The 17,355-nt window shown below is 45.5% G+C and overlaps 1 protein-coding gene across 4 annotated transcripts in view; it reads right to left on the bottom strand.

Annotated features, from left to right (window-relative positions):
• Positions 1 to 17,355, bottom strand: part of tafa5l (TAFA chemokine like family member 5, like) — a 201,153-nt gene that overhangs the window by 76,550 nt on the left and 107,248 nt on the right. The window lies entirely within an intron of this gene.

A 17,355-nucleotide genomic window follows, 5' to 3' on the forward strand; every position in this document is an offset into this window, starting at 1 on the left:
ACCAGAGCCCCTGAGTCTCTCCCAGACAGAGAGTCCTAAAACGGTGCAGAAGTTTAGGATAAGGCTGAAGGAACCCCAACCTGGATCGGAGCCTGACACAAAAGGATACATCAATCAGTTTGTGTGTGAGCCATGTGACAATGAGCAAGAAAAACCGGGTTTCGGGGATGTAAGGATTAAAACGTCGCCTGGAGAAGGAACAGCAGTGATGAAACCATTCAAGATACAGCCGCTGAACCCCTCGGAGGGGGAACCTCTTCGACAGCCGCAGTATGAGGACATCAGTGACCCGGAGGAAGAAGAGGGTGAAGAGGACAGTGCCTTTTCTGGCCCTGTGCAACCCGCTGCGGAGTACAAGCCACTGCGGATGGGACGTCGGGGGCAGAAGAAAGAGACCAATATCTTTGAGATCGAAAGGGCTTCTGAGAAGATGGTGAGGGATGTAACCTGGGGACCTATCCAGGCCAAGGATGGACAACGCGCATACGTTCCAGAAGTCGGCCAGAAGGATTACCAGATCCCGGGGAGTGGCCTACCGACTGGAAGATCGAGTCGCATTGAATGTAGAGGCAACTATGTGTGAATGGGCTAATATATTAATAACACCCTCCTGTGCCACACTGGCTGCCTACTAGCCTCTCACTGCCAATTTCAGGTCAGCGTATGTCGGGATTATGCACAATATGATGCTGCTGAGGCTGAAGAAAGCCTCCTTCGCACAAGAATCCAAACAAAAACTGGACGAGGTGTCAGCTGATGAAGAGGAACTGCGAGCAGCTACACCGGAGCCTACCCACCAGACTCCAATAACACCCCACCTACGTCCCCAGGATCCAACTCCGGTCAAGAGGCCTTCCAAGAGTTTAAGAAGCTGAAAGCATTGGTCCGGGAGAAGAGAGCCAGCGAAAACAACAAGGATTACCTCAAGGATGTATGGCCCATGGTGACAGCGTCAACAGACCACGACAGGGCTAGGAAGCTGTGGCTGACCTATGTGACAACAAACTCCCTGCTCGGACCCGAATCAGCTCAGAGCCATTATGAGAGAATGGTGTTGGAGGACATGGATGACGAAGATTCCCAGATCAGAAGAGCTAAAGTGCGGCTGGATAATGGAAACCGCCTGATGACCGTTTGGCATACCCTCAAACAGATATGTCCAAGCTCTGCGAGAAATAACGAAGGGAAGAAGAGGAGAAATTACCTTCGTTAAGATGCCGGTTAGACAAACCATGGTTGCCCAGATCGACCAAGCAGTACTAGCGTACAACCTGGAACAAATTTTCTACAAGGAAAAGAGAAAGAAGGAGGTCGGTCAGCCGATGAGAATGCACAGCAGAGCCGCCGTGGGGCCGTCATCCAGCTTCCAGAGCAGAGCACCACAACAAAAAGTCCAAGAACAACAAGGAAAGTTTCCCGTTCGACCAACAGCGGGAAACCAACAGAAGGACGCGATCCTGCCACCAGAAGAATACAACAAATTAACCATAGAACAGAAAAGGGCCCTCCGTGAGTCTCGCAAAGCTGGGACAGGGGGGCCATCAAAGTAATGGCTTCGAAGTCACGGGTCATCCTGGACAACGCCTACTGGGAGGGAGATGAGATCTATGCGATGGTGAAAGGAGTACCCTACCTAGTGGACACCAGGGCGGAGGTGTCTGTGACCTGTAATGACCTAGAAACAATAGGACACCTGACAGTGAAATTGGCAAATGTAAAAGTTGAAAAAATGCCGTATGGGACCTGGAAAAGAATAGTATGGGTAAAAGGCCCCTACAACCTCCTTACAGTCAAGGATTTGGAATATCTAAATAAAAAGAAGAGAAGTAGCCGCGCGCTGAAGCGACAATTGACCGACCTAAAAGCCAGGCTAGTGAGAGTCGGACCCACATCATCGGAACCAGACACACACAACTGGTATAAACCTGTCGATGTGTCAGCAGTCACTGAAAAAAAGCTAGAAGAGAGTGATTTCTCCCCAGCTGGGAAAGAGAAGCTGCGTAAGATCATATCTACAGCGCATGTGGCACAGTTCAAGAACGACTGTGGGGATTTAGGACCAAAGTTTGTTCACCACATTGAGGGTGGTGTTTATCCTCAGTTCAACAGTACCTGCTGAATCCGGAAGCAGTTGAGGAAATGGGACAAAATAGTGAGGGAGTTAAGCGCCCTGGGAATCATCAGAGAGGATCTCAGCCCCATCACTAACAGCCCCATCCAGGCAGTGAAGAAACCGGAGTCAGTGGGAGGGGGTTAGAGACCGGTCATCAACTTCAAAGCCCTGAATCGAAGGACAATAGCGAACAGGGCTAGTCTGATCAACCAACAAGGAGCGCTGAAAACTATCCATGTCAAAAAGTACAAGTCTTGCATCGACTTGGCAAATGGATTTTTCTCTCTTTGTCTCGCCACACAGTCAAAAGGAAAAACAGCATTCACCCACAAAGGAAAAAGCTATGTATGGCAAAGATTGCCCCAAGGATATAAAATTCACCAAATATCTTTCAATCAGCTGTGATGGAAGTATTGGGGGACGTGGGTGCAACTGTGTACATCGATAATGTGTTTATTGCCGATGACACGGAAGATGAACATCTGAAGAGATTACAAAAAGTGATCAAAAGACTTGCAGATGTCGGTTTGAAATTGAATCTGAAGAAATGTCCATTTGGACAGTTCCGGGTGAATTATCTCGGATTCCAAGTCATAGCCGACTTGGGACTTTCGGATGGATAAAGGGAGAAACTGATAAACGACCCCCACGATCGGAGAATGAATTGCAATAGATCTTAGGATTGTGCAATTACGTCAGAGACCATGTTCCAAATTATCAGAAGTATGCCTGTCTGAAGAAAAATGGAGAAGGAAAACAAGGATCTGACAAACCCTGGATTTGGACGGCTGCAAATCAACAAAACTTGGAAGAACTGAGAAAGGCAATACAAGCAGTGGTGAGATTGGAGCCAAGGAGTTTGACAAGATAAACTGGTGGCCGAGATCAGCTGTGAGAACGACGATGCCATGATCCGAGTAAGTAACGAGAATGGAGGATTGGTTACTTTGTGTAGCTACACACTGTACCTTGTCGAGAAGAAATATCCACAAGAAGAAAAGGAACTGGCTGTGTTAGCGCGATACTGGAGTGTGCTCAAAGACCTAGCACAAGGACAGCTGGTTAAAGTCATCACACAAAGTCAGGTTCACTGTGATGGCCAAATCCATGGCCACACTTTGAAGTCGGTAACTTTTATGCACAATTTGTTTTTTCATTCAAACACAACACTTTAGTTTCAGTAAAACATGTATTAGTTGATTTGGATACATTTGTTCTTTATGTTGGCGCGCACATTTAGTTAGCATGTGTATTTGTATCAACTTAAGTTTAATTTGTTTGCTTGAGACTGACCTTTTGTTTGTGTTTTGCCAGTACTTACCTGCCTTGGAGTGGCCAGACAAAAGATTGGGGCCAGGGCTCAGCAGGCTTAAATGCTGATTGGACTACACCACTAGTTCCTGCTGGCAGGGGAAATTTGTAGTTTCTTTGTTTAGATAAGTTTTGTATTTAAGTAAATATTAGTATTTAAACTTTAATATTTTTGATTTTCATTTTGTGAGTCTTTAGTTTAGCTAAACTTAGCTGTACTGTTATTTGTTTTTGTGTTTGTAATTGTGTTCTGTTTAGTTACCCCTATTGTGTCTTAATTGGTCTGATCAGCCAGTATATAAACCCTTGTGTGTCATTTCTTTGTTAGGTCAGTTATGTTTGTTTGTGCAGCCAGTTTGTTTACATTTTTGCCTGAGTTCAGTTTTGTTTCTTTGACCTCTTTTATGAGCTCAGTTCATCTTTTTGTCATTTTATAATCTTTGTGTTAAAATAAAAACCCTAACCATATTTTTCTAATTAATATCCTGTGACTTCTCCTGTTTTAACTCGGTCCATCACATTCACAAATACCTGAGGAAGGGGACTGTTGAAAGGACCAAAGGGGAAGATGGGAAGACATACTGCACGGTGGGGAAGATGGGAAGACATACTGCTAGACCCAGAGCTTGAGATCGGGCTGGCACAACCCACCACCAAGAAACAACCGCTAGCCATACCTGAGAAAGAACAACATCTAGAGTGGACACTCTACACTGATGGATCAAGAAAAGGGTCAAATCACATGGCATACTGGGGGTTTATCCTGAAGCCAGACGACACAGAGAGAGGCCAACAGAAGGGAAGATCCCCTGGTAGTGCCCAGGTTGGAGAAGTGACTGCCATACTGGAAGGATTGTTGGAGTTGGTGAAAAGAAGAATCAAGAAGGCAAGGTTGGTGACAGACAACTACTATTGTGCCCAGGCCCTTAGAGAGGATCTATCCATTTGGATTTGAAACCGCTAAGGGCAAGCCAGTGGCACACATGGACTTGTGGAAGAAGATTGCTGAATTGAGAATGCATCTGGAGCTCAAGGTTGAGCATCAGAGAGTGCACATGCATGAGGGAGCTCATTGGCGTGGGAACGATGAGGTGGACAGCTATGTCCAGCAAAGGGAATCGAGAAGAGGGACAGTACTCCCAAGGGAAGGGAGGTCCCAGAGGAACACGTGGAAGAAGTCATGCGAGGCGTGCATGAGGCCTTAGGTCATGCAGGTGTATGACCTACATGTGAGGAACTGGTGGAACAAAACCTTTGGATCTCAGTAAGATGGGTTCAACGCGTGCTGAGAGGCTGCAAGGTGTGTGGTCAATACAACGCAGGCCGCAGGGGAGATCGGGCAGGCCTTAAATGACAGACCGACGTCTGCCGGTAGACCCGCCCTGTCAATGGAGCTCAACCAACGACCGTTCACCACGAAGGAAGCAGGGCGGAGCTCCGATGACACAAAGGAGAAGCTGACGCCCAAAGTGCCATTTTGTGTGGGACAGAGCGTGTTGGTGAAAGCAAGGGAACAGCCTGTGAACACAGCGGTGAAGCCAAACTTTGAAATAGACATTGTGAAGCAAATACTGGATAGGAATACAGTATTGCTGGAAAGAAGGGGGATCCAAGGAGTTGAGCAACTTAAGCCAGTTCCTGACTAAAGTAAACCAGAAGCCGGTGAAATGCCCAGTGGATCATATAACACTCCACCCTATATTGAACTGGCCACTGTGAAAGGGGTGGTTATAATCAGAAGAACAACCTCGGGGATATGGACAGGAAGAACCCTGAGGAAATAGGAAAGTGCTAAAACTGGAATCCTGTCAGAAGAAGATGAAATGTTGGAGTGGACCAAGAACAAACATAACTGCCCAGTCTGTATGAAGCCTAATCAGCTCCCTCTCTGTTGGGAGGAACCAGGACGACACAAGCCGCGACACGTTGCAACAGCGGAGACTCTTGGGTTAGGGTTAGGGTTTAAATGTGCCTCTGCTGCACCACACCTGAATAGAATAATTAGGTCATTAGCAAGGCTCTGGAGAACGTATCTACACAAAGAGGATGTAATTAAGTCATTTCATTCCAGTGTTTTGTACCTGTGGCACATCTAAACACTGCAGGATAGCGGCCCTTGAGTACTGGAGTTTGACACCCCTGCTTTAATTGGACAGTCGCTGTATCACCATGCCGAACCCCGTGGGGAACGGAGGCATGGATTGGTAAACTCTGGCCCTAACGTGTGGTACCATCCAAGGCCCGTTGCCTAAGCCACTGTGTTGGAGGGCGTTTCTTTGGAAGCGGGTGTGGAGGGGGCTGGAACCTGATTTGTCCTTCCCCTCTCCAGTATATACCACACTGCAGCAAGGGCGAGCAACCAGATGAGTAGGAGGAATCTCATCACCACAGAAGAACTTTGAGGAAGATTTGCAGTGCACCCAGTGAACCAGACCCAAGGGAATCCTTAATGCAATAAGCAAAACAACAATTATGGAACTAACACGCATAAGACAACTGGATATACCACTAGATCCAGTGAGTGCTCAGAACACCGACAAAAGTACAGACTCCGAAGACGATGACCTGGAATTCTCAGAACGAACCCAGCGATGGAAATCAACCAAGATAACGGATAAAGCCCTTTGTGTGAAAACTCTGCTAATGCTTTTTACTTCGCTATTTGTCTTTGGTATACTCATAACTGTTCTCAACTTAATCGGCGTTGGACGGTGGCATCTTACACATTCAAGAGTGACCTATGGACCCTCCAAGTATGCAAATGTGAGCTGTTGGAATACCAGCACAATTACCATCTTCATCCCGTGGGAGAACAATACGTATGTTCAGAATTATACCACACTGTTTACCAAGGATAAAAGGAAGAAGTATGTGGATTGGTAGAGTCGAGTGCATGACCTGAATGATTTGACTGTGGATGAACTCCTGAATCGCACCTGGGAGGTCTACAATCATGACTTTGTAGAAGATGGAGTGATCTGTTGGATTTGGCTTCTGCACAACAAGGTGCGCAGGATCATCAGGTGTAACTGGATCCATCCTGACCGAGGGAGGCCAGAATGGCATTGCAACATGGCCTTTCGACCCCTGGAGCTGCTTCCCACTCAAGGGTATTGGGAAAGTGAGTTGGTCTACCCGGCTCCCCACAAAACATCGGGTTGTCAGACCTGGCTCCCACGATGGGAATTCGGGGGTAACCATCTTCTGAATTGCTTCCAGAAATCTACCTCGGCCCCAGGATCATCCATCAACGGATCAACTGAAGGCAACAGCTCTAAAGCTGAACCAACTCCACGACCCACGTCGGAGAGCTTTATGAATATTACCGCTTTCCTGATCCGGCAAGGACCTCGAAAGTTCTTCAACCAGATGGATCAGCTAGAATGCATCAGAACCAAGTTCAACGTACTACACAGTTGCCTTTGGAACAAGCTTGTCAAATGCAATGGCCAGAATTTCATGGTTCTTGCCCTGCGAGAGTATGTGGTCTTCTCAGTTGTACATAACCGGGAATTGCAAATAAAAGTCGAAACTTGGCTGAATAACTCCTTCCCATGGGTTTGGACGGCTGGACCATACGCATACTTTCAAGGTGATTTCCCGGAGGGAGCGACTCGCTCCCCTGATGGACTGGAAGGAGCGTACTATTCTATGATGCACATCCAATGCCTCCCCACCCCTGATGACCTCAATGATGCACCTAAAGAAGACTTTGCTAAAATTAACAAATGTGTGGCTAAGAGGGTTGTTAACAGCCTCAATGACACTGACAGGGTTAAAAATGGTGCTTCACCCCGATGTGATATTTGGCAAGTTAGTAACACCTTTTACTCTTCCTGGAAGTATAATTGCCCGGATCCCGAATCCTATCCCACAGCAAAGTTGTTCCTTCACGCCTGGTATGAGAATTACCAGCGTAGGGAAGACTATGAATGGTGGGGGTTCCAGAAGAATGAGCTAAAAACCTGGGTCCTGCTGTGTCTCGGTGAGTCTGACAACTACTGGATAAAGTATCAATACCTTGCCACTGTTTAGTCCAAGGAGCGGGTAATTTGGCCAGGGGTCTTTTGGCAGCCTGACCTCTTTGTCCACCCAAGACCGTGGCGGATGACCTGCAACACCAAAAGGACCGAGTGCACCATTGGGCTGGCCCAGAAACCCTGTCAGACTGTACGAGGCTGTGAGGGTCACTGTAAAGAGCATTATACGGATGAATATGACCCCCATTCCCTTGAAGTTGAGTGGAAAAAGAACAGAGGGACTTGGCGAAGAGCAATTGGCCGGGGATGACGTGTACAGACGCCATTTTGGGTTTTCAGTTGAAAAAGCGGAAGAGCATCATTGGTGTTCCTGTACCTTTCATTCTCAACACCCTTATTGCTGTTGCAGAGGAACACGCTTTTCGAAGGAGCCTGTGCCAAGGTGAAGTGGACCCAGGGTTTAACTGGGTTTTCCAGAATCTATTGTATTCCAATCTAACCTGTAAGGTACCTGAGAAGCTGTGGCAGAAGTGTGGAAAAGGGTACCATCGACATGATTGTAGGCGGTACGAGACCCTCAGTTCAACCGTGACCACCACCATCACCGAAGTAGCAGAAGAAGTTGCTGATGCTCTGCGCATGGCTGGTCTTCTGCCATACCGGCTCCTGGTCCACCCAACAGCCCTTAAGATTTCTAGTGACAGTGGAAGGCTATGCAAAGATCATCCTACGACCCATCTTCTTCAGGAGATGGGATATGGCTACTTTACTCTTCGCTTCCTACCTTGGTGCATTGATGGGACGCACCAAGATCAACTGGCGAAGGGGCTCCGTCGTGGCGCTCTGGCTTACCCTGGATTCAAAGGCCTTCTGCATTGAGCTGGCATGCCGTGGGATACATGCTAAGCGCACCGGTCCCCTCAAGATTGCAATAGAGAGGCGGTTCTGGCCATAGCCATTATAGCGTAACCTCTCCAGCCAGGCTTTGTCTATCACAGGACAAAGTAGGTCTCGCTGGATTCAGAGATGTGCTGTCATGACCACATGGGCGATTGGGTGGGGTGTGTTGGTGGTCTTGTATTGGGTTAAAGACACCACCGCCCTGCCTATCATTGTATGGCTCATGACCTACGCCGCCATATTTGTAGACACCATTAAACCACAAATACAGGAAGAAGTACCCCCAATTTATGTTAATCTCCCCCTTGGCTCTTCGCCTCCACCAGTCACACAAGTTTAGTCAGCGCACCGCTTGCACCACTCCCCTCAGCCCTGCTTGATTGTTTTAATAAGTTGTTAATCCGTAACCTTTAATCATTAAGTTACCTAGATTGCTGTTTCTCCTCAGGCACCTTTCTGCTGTGTGGGGTGTGGAGTCACCGCAGAATCTTCTGGATTCCTTTGGGTTGCATCGTCTACCCGCTGGTGCCACACCTGTGTGCCCAGTAATTTTGACAGCATAAGGGCTGTCTTCTGCATGAACGGCGAGGAAGACCTGCCACTTGTTGCGGTCTCCACATCTAGAACCCTGGTGCGGGGGCACGTGGTCGTGTGGACCTCTGCATTTGGGAAAAGTGACGATGTCCTTCAAGTATCCCAAGGGAGCTATGGTAGATGTTGGTAGATGCTTTCTGTCTACCAACAAATGTGGGAACATCAAATCATCCGAAAGTGCCTCCCTACTCTGCATCTTCTGGATGGCAAGATCGTGGCTGTGGGTGCCTACATCCCACCTGTTTGCCCTGCTTCACCGGATTTATTCATAGACGTTGGTTGCCAAACCTGCATTGCAACTCACAATGGACATACCCAAACTGAGAATCTCAGTTCCTCTCATCGCCCCTGCCAGGGTGTCGGGAACAATCCGACATGACTCGCGTCACCTCCACTCCTACCTGAACCTGTCTGCATGAGCGTCGACCGGGACTGCCAAACGACACCGATCGACATTGAGGTGGATTTTCAGCAGCTACTGGAGGAGTTAGACCTGTTGCCGTGTGACCCGTTGGCTCCACAAGACGGCCCTGCTGATCCAGAATCCCCTGCTGGTTCCCCACATCTGTTGGAAGTCACCGGGAGATCCCCGGATAATGGTGGACGTATGGATACCTGGCTGTCTCCGCTATCAAACCTGTCGACATATGACATCGTGGACACCTGGACTGCCTCGCTTTCCCCTGTGGAATATTATGAGGACGACATCCTGCGGCTGGATTACGACGAGGAGATGGAATTCCTTGTCTGAACTTTGTGTTTTCTGTAATGTTCTGTTCGATCTCAAGGAGGGGGTGTCGTGAAACCTGGTTGGGACTGATTGAGATCTTTCCAGGACACACAGAAAACAGGTCACAAAAACCTAGAGGCGACGAGTAATCTTGAATTATGATTTGATGTTGATTATTGATGTTGATTAAAAATTATATAATCGTTATTGTCACAAAAATCAAGAAGGTAATAAGTAACCATGTAATTTGTATTAATGTTGATCGAAATTTATGTAATCTTTGTTTTAAATGTAGTACCAATTACTAATATAAATTATGTGATTTTGGATAAAAAATAGTAATGAATACAAGTTAAATGGAATGTCTCATACTGTGTTGCAACTAGAGGATGAATGGGAGAAAGAACTGTGAGCACGGGAGATACAGGAAGTGGTGTCGTGAAACGCACAGAAGACCATATGTTGGGTACAGATAAGAACGTCAGCAAGAGCAGCTCAGAGGAAAGAGGAAGTTTATGACGATTAAGCGAAGCTGCTTGACGTTAAGGAAATTGTGCAGGGAAGATTGTGTAAACTGCTTGTGTGTAAACCGCTTGTGTGTAAACCGCTTGTGCGTTCAGCTGAAGTACAAGAGTATAAAAATACATGCAAGAGAAGAATCGGGGTTCTTTGTTCCTCAGTGTTTGAGTCAAGACCACACGAAGACGCAGGATCAGACGAGGGCGACGCTTTGAAACCACGGGGAGCTGAAGACTTCGCACTGTTCGAGAAGGGAATAAGATCCGTTTACCCATAGCCCGGGTTCAGATTCGACAACCGCCCTACACTCACCCCAAAAGATCTCAACGATGCTGCAGTAGACATGGGGGATAGACAAAGATTGCCTATAGATAAAGAACTGAGCTCATCGAGGATACTCACCAGTTCGACTTTGAATTTATTCTAAAAAAGGATTCTGCCAGGACGAGATGGATCCCGGCCCATGGATATTAAAGTTTCTGCTGCCAAGACCAACTCAGCATCTGGGGACAACTGCATCCCAAAGCCTCTCTTGTAGTTCGGTGACACAGTATTGGGACCGGAGGGAAGTTTGATTTCTAAATTTCTTACATATATTAATCTTTTAATTTTTGATTGAAGTAGCAGTATGCCATTTCCCCTGCTAAAGCTTGCTAATGAAATATTAAAGTCTAATTGATGTGGTGGACAGTTAAATTGATTGAGTCATCTAAAAATTAATTCTTCTGATTAAGATAAGATCAATGTTCATGATCCTAGTAAACTAAAGGGCTTCAGACGTTTCTTTGGTTATGATAAATAATGACCTTGGGACTTGTGCCAAGTCTCTAAAGTTATCTAGACTGTAACAAGTGCACGTTATTAATAGAGGAAGAGCTACCGTTAACAGGAGTGGTTTCTGAAGTCAGGCATTTACAGGCTACTTAGATGTCAGTTTCATTAACTGTAAAACGTCATAACTCCTGGACCTGGAGGTAGTTAGAGTCTAGACACATCTTTCTCGCTCCCAGCTTAGATATAATGTCCTCTAAATTCTCATCTGTAGTAAAACTCAGGAGTTAAAGGCTTCTCTGACCCATTAGGTGGAGAGCTGGTAAGTAGTCAGTCTGAGAGGAGGTAGGGGTGTGGCTGATTTTTGCGTAATAACAAGACACAATAAATTATCTGTGTGCAAGATTACACCACATTTTGGAGCGAACAGATGCAACCTTTAGAAAATGTGTGCCAACTGCTTTATGGAAGCTTGCTACAGGCTCGGAATACCGGACCATCGGACACCTTTTTGGAGTGAGACTTACAACAGTGTGCACGTGTGTCCAGGAGTTTTGTGCTGCAATACAAACTGTATTAGTGCCTGAGCTGATTAAAATCCCCAATGCAGACAGATTTAAAGAGATGGCAGCATATTTTGAGAACCGGTGGGGTCTCCCACAATGTGTTGGTGCGATAGCTGGTTCCCACATACCTATAATAGCTCCAACCAAATACCACAGTGACTTTTTCAATCGCAAAGGGTGGCATTCTCTGATTCTGCAGGGAGTGGTGGATGGAAAGAGTTTGTTCTGGAATATTTGTGCAGGGATGCAAGGGTACCGAGACTGTCATCACTCTGGGAACTGGACACATTTGGAAACCTTTTTCTACCACACACTAAAGAAATCGGAACAGTCAATGTTGGATATTATGTCATTGGAGACTCAGCGTATCCTTTGCAGGACTGGCTTATGAAGCTATTCCTGGACACTATATGACTGACAACAGAACAACAGTAATTCAATAGCAAACTGAGTCGAGCTCGGGTGGGGGTTGAGGATGCTTTTGGTAGATTAAAGGAAAGATGGAGCTGTTTATTGCAAAAAAATGAGTGCGACATAGAGCTTGCCAAAATGATGGTGACAAAATGTGCGCTGCACAACCTATGTGAAAACCATGATGAGATGTATGATAACACATGGGATGTATCTGCAGCTGAATATAACTCTGCAGAGGCAGTGGCAGATATGAGAGTACAGCTGTATGAGATGCTCTTGTGCAGCTACTGCAAGATAAATAATGAGTTGGTTTTCTAGAGGGAGACATGAATGGAGCTCTGAAGTTCATTTTGTTCACAGGTGCAGTTCAAGTGATGTTAAACAGCAGGCCTCTGTCTGTCTGACTGTCCTGAAAGTTTTTTACATGCATGTCAGGTTTGCGCACGAGAATTTTTTGTCTATCACTTCTTTGTAAAATAAATCAAGCTCAGCTAGATCAGATTTGTCTATAACTATTAATTTTGAAGTCTTGTCACAGGTTCTCAATTGAATTTATTTCAAGACTTTGACTGGGCAATTCTGAGCATGCTCTGCCTGTATGTTTAGGATTGTAGGCTTGCTGGAAGGGAAATCTATAGCTTCCTTATTCCAGCTAACAAAAAATATGTTTTTTCACATGAGCCAAAATGTTATGTTTTATTGTCGTTTGATCTGTGCTCCTTTTCTTTGACACCAACATGGCTTGTTTGTACTTAAATTGTCATGTCTTTATTTCTCAATGTCTTTTTTCTTGCCACTCTTCCTTCAGGACAGGATTTGTGGAGTTTTCAACAAATACTTGTAGCATAAAAATGGTTGTATTATATGCATTAATTTCTTTGTCACATCTCTGCTGATACATGGTATGGCTGTGTGAGGGTTCTTGCATAAACCAGCCAGAGAGACGCTGAATGGAATCCAAAAATAATCTTTAATTATTTTTGAACTTTTTTGTAATAAATTAACATTAACAGGCCTCTCCCTCCCCTCTTCTCCAGCCCAGGTCTCCTTTAATAGCGCCAGAGGTCCCCTCACCTCATGACCATATAAAAGTTCAAAAGGAGAGAACCCGGTGGAGGCCTGTGGTACTTCTCTGTAGGCGAAGAGGAGATAAGGCAACCATTGATCCCAATTGGAGCCAGTTTCATCCACAAACTTACACAGCATCTGCTTGAGTGTTTGGTTGAATTTCTCCATGAGCCCGTCCATCTGTGGATGATAAGGGGTTCTAACACCCTTAATCCCCAGCAGCTGATATACAGTGGGGCAAAAAAGTATTTAGTCAGCCACCAATTGTGCAAGTTCTCCCAGTTAAAAAGATGAGAGAGGCCTGTAATTTTCATCATAGATGTACCTCAACTATGAGAGACAAAAGGAGAAAAAAAAAATCCAGAAAATCACATTTTCTGATTTTTAAAGAATTTATTTGCAAAATATGGTGGAAAATAAGTATTTGGTCAAGAACAAAAGTTCATCTCAATACTTTGTTATATACCCTTTGTTGGCAATAACGGAGATCAAACGTTTTCTGTAAGTCTTCACAAGGTTCTCACACACTGTTGGTGGTATTTTGGCCCATTCCTCCATGCAGATCTTCTCTAGAGCTGTGATGTTCTGGGGCTGTCGCTGGACAACACGGACTTTCAACTCCCTCCACAGATTTTCTATGGGGTTGACATCTGGAGACTGGCTCGGCCACTCCAGGACCTTGAAATGCTTCTTACGAAGCCACTCCTTCGTTACCCAGGTGGTGTGTTTGGGATCATCGTCCTGCTGAAAGACCCAGCCACGTTTCACCTTCAATGCCCTTGTTGATGGAAGGAGGTTTTCACTCAAAATGTGACGATACATGGCCCCATTCATTCTTTCCTTTACACGGATCAGTCGTCCTGGTCCCTTGGCAGAAAAACAGCCCTAAAGCATGATGTTTCCACCCCCATGCTTCACAGTAGGCATGGTGTTCTTTGGATGCAACTCAGCATTCATTCTCCTCCAAACACGAGTAGAGTTTTGACCAAAAAATTCTACTTTGGTTTCATATGACCATATGATATTCTCCCAGTCATCTTCTGGATCATCCAAATGCTCTCTAGCAAACTTGAGACGGGCCTTGACATGTACTGGCTTAAGCAGGGGGACACGTCTGGCACTGCAGGTTTGAGTCCCTGGCGGCGTAGTGTGTTACTGATGGTAGCCTTTGTTACTTTGGTCCCAGCTCTCTGCAGGTCATTCACTAGGTTCCCCCATGTGGTTCTGGACTTTTGCTCACCATTCTTGTGATCATTTTGACCCCACGGGATGAGATCTTGCATGGAGCCCCATATCGAGGGAGATTATCAGTGGTCTTGTAAGTGTTCCATTTTCTAATAATTGATCCCACAGTTGATTTCTTTACACCAAGCTGTTTACCTATTGCAGATTCAGTCTTCCCAGCCTGGTGCAGGTTTATAATTTTGTTTCGGGTGTCCTTTGACAGCTCTCTAGTTTTGGCCATGGTGGAGTTTAGAGTGTGACTGTTTGAGGTTGGACAGGTGTGTTTTATACTGATAACGAGTTCAAATAGGTGCCATTAATACAGGTAACAAGTGGAGGACAGAGGAGCCCCTTACAGAAGAAGTTACACGGCTGTGAGAGCCTGAAATCTTGCTCGTTTGTAGCTGACCAAATACTTATTTTCCACCATATATTGTCAATAAATTCTTTAAAAATCAGAAAATGGGATTTTCTGGATTTTTTGTTCTCCTTTTGTCTCATAGTTGAGGTATATCTCTATGATAAAAATTACAGGCCTCTCATCTTTTTAAGTGGGAGAACTTGCACAATTGGTGGCTGACTAAATACTTTATTGCCCCACTGTACCTGCTTTAGGAGAGTAGACATGAAGTTAGTGCCTTGATCCGTCACAATTTCACAGGGAAATCCAACCCTTGAAAAAAATTGCACCAAGGAGAAAGCCACAGCTCTTGCTTTAATTGTCTTTAATGGGAACACGTATGGGTACTTGTTTGCATAGTCTAATCACCAGCATATATCGGTGTCCAGATTTACTTCTTTCAAGTGGACCTACAATGTCCGTACCCAAGCGCTCAAAAGACGTGTCAATTAGGGGAAGAGGCCGCAGTGGTGCTCTGGAAGGGAACTTTTTGGAGGTTAATTGGCACTGAGGGCCACAGTTGCACAGAACTGTGCAACATCAGTCCGTAATCCAGGCCAGTAGAAATGGCGCTTGATGCAAGCCAGGGTCTTGTGGCTCCCCAAGTGGCCAGCCCAGGGAACTGAGTGGCCCAAAATAAGCACCATCTCTCTTGCATCCTTAGGGACCACAAGTTGCTTAAATGCCCCCTGTTGGCAGTAAAGGATATTTTTCTGTAGAACAAACTCTTCAGCACCATCTCTGTGGTCACCTTTCGAAGGTCCTTTGGTTTTCAGAAAAAGAGCAGCCAGACTTGAGTCATCACGCTGGATTTGAGCCATATTTAAAGGCACCTTAAAACCTTGTGGCAGATCCTGAACCTCTTCTGTAGATTTAACAGGTGTATTCAGAAACTTTTTCTGTCTCTTTTGTCGACATGATTTTCTAGATTTTCCAGGCTGCGCATCCTGCTCTACATCATAAAAAGGCAGCACACTCAGAATTGGAGGAGACTCTTCTGGCTGTTTTGCTTGAGAACGAGTCACTACATTGCAGTTCTGTGGTGTATGTAGCAAGTCAAACAAAACGGGTAAATCACTACCCAATACTACTGGAAAAGGGAGATTTTCTGCAACACCAACATTCAGTATGTATAGTTGTCCTTGCACTTCAATATAAATATCCGCCGTGGGGTATGGCCTTTCATCACCATGCACACATCGGATAGGGATTGTGTCAGATGTGCAAATTATATTAGATGGAACCAGCCCTCTTTCAACCAGAGTCTGAACACTCCCAGTGTCAATTAAGGCCTTCACACTTTTCCCATTAACTGTAACATCACTCAGTTTCACAGACTGTCCAATACTGATGCAGTTGTCACTTTTAAATGGGACAACACACAGCTGAGTGAGTTTGGGAGGGTTTTTTTGGACACACAGGTTTTGTATAGCCTTCCTGACCACACAAATAACAAACAGGCACTTTATTGTATTGCTTGGGTGTTGTGCTTACTGACTGGGTTTCCCTTAGGAAGGCCTTACCCACAGCAGATACACTCTTTTGGTGGTGTTGTACAGGTGCAGCTCTGCGTGCGTCTTTAGATGCCTTCCAAGAAGAGTAACTCCATGGTTGTCCTTTCCGTCTAGCAGCCACAAACACCTCAGCCAGTGAAGCAGCTTTGGAAGCTGTTGGAGGATCATGTTCCCGGACCCAAACCTGAAGCTCAGGAGACAGCATACGGAGATATTCCTCCAACACAATAACTTCACCAATGGCTTTCACTGTTTTACTTCTAGGTTGTATCCACTTTTCAAACATCTCCTTTAACCTTATGTACAGCTCCTTGGGAGTTTCTCCAGGCTCCACTTCTGTAGAACAAAATCTCTGATGATGGGTTTCTGGGTTAATGTCATATTTCCTAAGAATTGCCTCTTTAACAGATATATAATCATCCACTTCATCAATGTCCATATGCACATAAGCGCTTCTGGCGTTTCCAGTTAGCAATGGAACCAGACGGAAGACCCAGTCATTCTCTTGCCAGAGTAATTAAAAAATGTTCAATGTCATCAGTTTGTTAATTTTTCTAATTTAGGTTCCAAGAAGGAATGAAACTGACCTGAAGAGATGACTTTGCGAAGAGATGTCCCCTGGCAACAGATCTTTATCTTGTGGTTCTGGTTCATCTGAATCACAGTTTTCCAGCTTAGCAGGTTCAGATATTGGAAATGTTCAGGCCTGCACTTCTGATTGCAAAAGACTGAATTGGTGTTGCAGAGACCTGAACCGCTGATCTTGGCGAGCTGCTTCCTCTCTCATTGTTCTATTCTGTTCCTCCTGCTGGCTCATGTGGGCACGAAGAATATCAACAAGATCTGTATATGTTGGTTCTTTCACCTCTTCACCCTCAGTGCCTACATGTCCTCCAGATGCTCCTGCTTCAGTGCAATCAGTCTGCTCATCAAGGTCTGCTGTTCCCTGAGACTCCACAAAATTGCCTCGTTTACTCCTTCCTCCACGCTGCATGTTTCAATCATCAGGGTTGGTAATGGGGGAAAAAAAACTTTGTGCTCCTGGCTGGTAAGATCCCACTTCTGACACCAAATGTGAGGATTCTTGCATAAACCAGCCAGAGAGACGCTGAATGGAATCCAAAAATAATCTTAATTTATTACAAAAAAGTTCAAAAATAATTAAACAATGAAGAACTGGGCCCAAAAACTGAGGTCAACATAACAAACTCCAACTCAGGTAGTAACACAAAGAACTCAAGCACAAAACTG

Source organism: Poecilia reticulata, chromosome 7, assembly GCF_904066995.2.
Source record: "Poecilia reticulata chromosome 7, P_reticulata-male-v2, whole genome shotgun sequence".
Classification (NCBI taxonomy): Eukaryota; Metazoa; Chordata; class Actinopteri; order Cyprinodontiformes; family Poeciliidae; genus Poecilia; species Poecilia reticulata.